This window comes from Mus caroli, chromosome X, assembly GCF_900094665.2.
Source record: "Mus caroli chromosome X, CAROLI_EIJ_v1.1, whole genome shotgun sequence".
Taxonomy (NCBI): domain Eukaryota; kingdom Metazoa; phylum Chordata; class Mammalia; order Rodentia; family Muridae; genus Mus; species Mus caroli.
Window position 1 is genome coordinate 52,621,948 of NC_034589.1, and position 5,021 is coordinate 52,626,968.

The window sequence follows — 5,021 nt, forward strand, 5'->3', positions numbered from 1 at the left end:
ATTTGCAAACATTTTCAGACACCCAGTGTCAGTTATAATGACTTATCCATATTTAAAATCGCCAGCATTTGTACTTAATACTACCACAGTTTTACTCTAGAAAATATGCCTTAATTTAATGATTTAAAAACTTCTACTTTCATGTATGTTGAATTGCTTTTTTTTTTTAACTGAAAATACATTTTGACCAATTTTAAATAGTTTTATTTTAGACGTTGCATTTTCCACTTAGGATACTGTGCTTATAAAGCTCCACCCCTGAGCAAGCAGGTTTCAGGCTGGGGGAGGGGAGACTACAATAAAGTTCAGTGTTCTATTTTCCCTCCCTGTGCACATATTCCGGGTTAAAGTATTGAGAATGCCAAGTAATTTATTGTAGCAGCTTAACTTTCAAACTACCCCAGAACTTGCTAAATTTGGGTCCTTCAAATATTTCCCTGTGGAACAATGTTATACCTATTCTGGGACTGACTTAATCTTTTCGATGGTAGGTCCCGAAGAAGTACCATCAGGGAGAGGGTCCCACCAGGGCAGCTACCAGGAATGCTTCCCAGCAGGTACAGCTTGGTGATGATGGGGTAATGATGAGGTTTCAGACCTTCTTCAGTTCTTTCTGCTGATGTTCAGCTCCTTCCATCTTTGGAGTTTGATTATTATCCAGCCAGATGATGATTTTATGTCTAGAATCTTCTATTTGTCCTCATAATTGGTATTGCCTAGAAGTTTTTCCTCCATGGCTGTTGCTTTTAGTTGAATGCATAGAACTCCAGTGAACTTTTGAATGATACCTCATCCCTCTGCTTCTAGTCTTCAGCTTTGTACTTCTCAGCTTCACAGACTATGCAGTCAATAACCCTCCTTGCTTAAGCATCCCTTGTCATCCACTGGTGATGATGAGTTTGTTCTCTTTTCTGGGACTCTTATCCATAGCAGAAAAATTGAGGTTGCCATTAGTATCAGTGTCAAAAGTGACTTCATTCTGAGGAATGTCATGGGATGCTGAAGCTATATCTATGAGTTGAAACTTTCCAAACAGGTTGTTAACCTTAGTCATGACCCTTTTACCTTCATATACCTGAAAAAGCACATGCAGCTGGTTGTCAGAGGAGGTGGTGAAGATCTGTGTCTGCTTGGTGGGAAGGATGGTATTGTGCTTCATGAAGGACAGTCATAACTCTATCAGAAATCTCAATATCAAGTAGAAGAGAAGTGACATCTGAGAGCAGTAAATTCTTAACAGTCTCAGACTTGTCTGCAGCTAGAACGCACTCCTGGGCAGCTGCATCAGAAGCAACAGCTTCCTTGGGGTTAGTGCTTGTGTTCAGTTCTTTTCCATTGAAGAAATCTTGCAGAAGCTTCTGGTCCTTGGGGATCCTGGTAGAAACACCCACCAGGACAATATCATGGATCTGTGACTTGTCTAGTTTGGCACCTCAAAGAGCCTTTTCAAGGGTCCAAGTGTCACAGAACAGATCAATATTCAATTCTTCAAATTAAGCACACGTGAAAAGGGTATAAAAGTTGATTCCTTCATTGGGGAGAATCAACCTCAACACCGGCCTAGGTACTAGAAGAGAGGGTACATTTAGCTCATTCGTAAGCAGTAAAGATGTTGGAAATTTCTCTTATTTTCACTGATGTCCTCTTTGTGCTTGCAGTTAAACTCTAATTAAATGGTTAACCATTTGATTGTCAGTCTTCTCTACCCATGAGGGAATCTCCAGCTGTATAGTCAACCTAAAATATTCCATCTGAAATAGTGAGGATTGACATGTCAAATATATCACCCCCCAAATAAAAAAATCAACACATTCCTCTCAGCTTCAAACATAAGCAATAGCAGCAAGTTCATTGATAATTCTAAGTACATTAAGGCCAGCAATAGTTCCAGCATTTTTTATTGCCTAGTGCTGACAGTCATTGGTCACAGTCTTTCCCAGACAGGCTTCTACAATTTTCTTCATCTTTTTTAGAATCATAGAGGACACCTCTTCTGCGAAGAAAATTTTTGTTTCTCCTTTATATTCTACTTTGACCTTTGGCTAACCTGTATCATTCACCACCATAATGGTCCAATGCTTCATATCATACTGAAAAAACGGCATTGTCAAACCTATGCCCAACCATATGTTTGGCATCAAAAATTGCCTTGGTGGGGTTCACCACAACCTGATTCTTCAAAAAATTTCGAATTAATCACTCTGAGTATTATATGCAACATACATTGGTGTGGCTTAGTTACCTTGGTCACTAGCAATTTTCCATGCTGCAAGACACTCAAACAGTAGTAAGCTGTGCCAAAATCAGTGCCAGCTATTGGTCCCTTAGACATGACTACTTACATGTAGGACCAACTGTGCTGCTGATAAGGCAACAGGAATCTCTAAAAGTTGCCACTGCATTGCATGAGCTGAAATTAAATTCATTTTGAATATAATATATCCTCACTATGGTTTTTCTTCCCCCAGTTCCTCCCAGACCCTCCCCACTTTCCCACCCATCCAAATCTCTCTTCTGCTTTCTCTATCTCTCAGATATAGTCAGGCATCTAAATCACAATAACAATGCAATGAGTAAATAAGGAAAAATAAAAATTAGTAACAAGACAAAGCAGGCAAACCGAAAAAAAAAAAAAGAGTCAAAGTAAAAGCAAAGAAACATACAGATGCTGCTAACATCAGGGTGCAAGTGGTAAATACACTGTTCAGTGAAATGAAAACAAAATGAAATTTCAGTCATTTGAATTATATACAGGCCCAGATTATGAATTATTACTATTAAGAGACCCCTCACAAAAACTAACAAAATTGTATTAAATGAAAATAGAGGAAATTTAGCTCAGAAGTAAAAAAATGGAGGCTAACAACTGAGAACAAAGAATATGGAAGACATGTTAAAACTAAAGAAGGACTGACTATGTCAAGTAACAATGATAATCGTCTATTTAACTCATTTGAAATGCACTTTAAAATCTTTGTAATGTTTCTAAAATTGGGATATGACTTATAAGCTGGTATGTCATGTTTAATTGCCAGTATGTTTTTCTTCTTTTGAGAAAATGAAATAATAGTACATTTATAATCAATGATACCTTTGAATAAGCAAAATGCTAGTAATTACTTGTTTGAGTAATTAATAGGAATTAAAATGCTCTAAAGCCATCTTTTATGAAGAGAGAAGAGGCACTGAACAGAATTTGATTTTATTCAGTCAATTTTGACTATTCATATGAAGGGAATCCTAACTACATAGTATAAACACCCAGGGGAAAGAAATATTTTCCTGTGACATTAAAATACATTCTTGATTATATATTCAAAGAGGAACATTATCCAAGACATCAAAAGAACAAGAAATAAATATTAGACTTCAGTGAGTAGTCTATTTGTTGGCAATAATAATAATAATAATAATAATGTTGTTACTTGAAATTTTTAAGGTATGTTAATGAATTAGTGTCATTAGGACTCAAGATTTTTAAGAAACAATAGTGCATAATTAAGTTGAATGACTCAAAACCCTGTAACCTCATAGTCATCTATTGAATGGAGAACAGGGTCCCCAATGAAGGAGCTAGAGAAAGTACCCAAAGAGCTGAAGGGGTCTGTAACCCTAAAGGAGGAATAACAATATGAACTACCAATACCCCTAGAGCTTGTGTCTCTACCTACATATGTAGCAGAAGATGGCCTGGCCAGCCATCACTGGGAGGAGAGGCCCTTGGTCTTGCAAAGATCATATGCCCCAGTAAAGGGGCATGCCAGGGCCAGGAAGCAGGAGTGGGTGGTTTAGGGAGCAGGGCCAGGGGGAGGGAGGGTATAGGGGACTTTCAGGATAGCATTTGAAATGTAAAGAGGTTTGATCCTTCTTAGAAGGGGGAACAAAATACACATGGAAGGAGTTACAGAGACAAATTGTGGAGCAGAGATTGAAGGAATGACCATCCAGAGACTGCCCCACTTGGGGATCCAAACCCAGACACTATGGCAGATGCTAACAAGAGCTTGCTGACAGGAGCCTGATAAAGCTGTCTCCTGAGAGGCTCTGCCAATGCCTGACAAATAAAAAAGTGGATGCTCACAGACATCCATTGGACTGAGCACAGGGTCCCCAAGGAAGGAGCTAGAGAAAGTGCCCAAAGAACCTAAGGGGTCTGCAGCCCCATAGGAGGAACAACACTATGAACTAACCAGTACCCCCAGAACTCCCAGGGACTAAACCACCACTAACAAAACAAAACAAAACAAAACAAAACAAAACAAAACAAAACAAACAAAACAAAACAAAACAAAACAACAACAACAACAAAAAAATCATGGTAGGACTCATGACTCTAGGTGCATATGTAGCAGAGGAAGGTCTAGTCTGCCATCAATGGGAGGAGAGGCTCTTAGTCTTGTGAAGATTCTATGCCCCAGTATAGGGGAATGCCAGAACCAGAAAGTGGGAGTGGGTGGGTTGGGAAGCAGGGGAAGGGGGTAGGGGGTAGGGGATTTTTTTCGGGGAGGAAACTAGGAAAGGAGATAGCATTTGAAATGTAAATGAAGAAAATATCTAATAAAAAGTATGGAAAAACTGTAACCTTAAGTATGAATTGAGAATATGGTAAGTAAATATGATTTATTTCTGTTGAAAGGTACTAAATACGACATGGTAACATTGATGAGAAAAAATTAAGAAAATAGAGATGAATGACAATAGAAATAATATACAAAAGTTATAAATAGAGTTAATATGACACTTTGAAGGAAAATTTATAAGTATAAATGTTTATGTAAGATGGAAATGATTTAAAAATTCATGAGCTGAGGATTCCCTTTAAGAAAACTGGTGGCTTTTAGGAATGGATACAGAAAATGTGGTACATTTACACAATGGAGTACTACTCAGCTATTAAAAATAATGAATTTATGAAATTCCTAGGCAAATGGATAGACCTGGAGGGCATCATCCTGAGTGAGGTAACCCAATCACAAAAGAACTCACACGATATGTACTCACTGATAAGTGGATATTAGCCC

At 38.1% G+C, this 5,021-nt stretch overlaps 1 pseudogene; it reads right to left on the reverse strand.

Moving 5' to 3' along the window:
* Window positions 1–746: 746 nt before the first annotated feature.
* On the reverse strand, window positions 747–2,332 carry LOC110286506 (annotated as a pseudogene).
* Window positions 2,333–5,021: the final 2,689 nt, after the last annotated feature.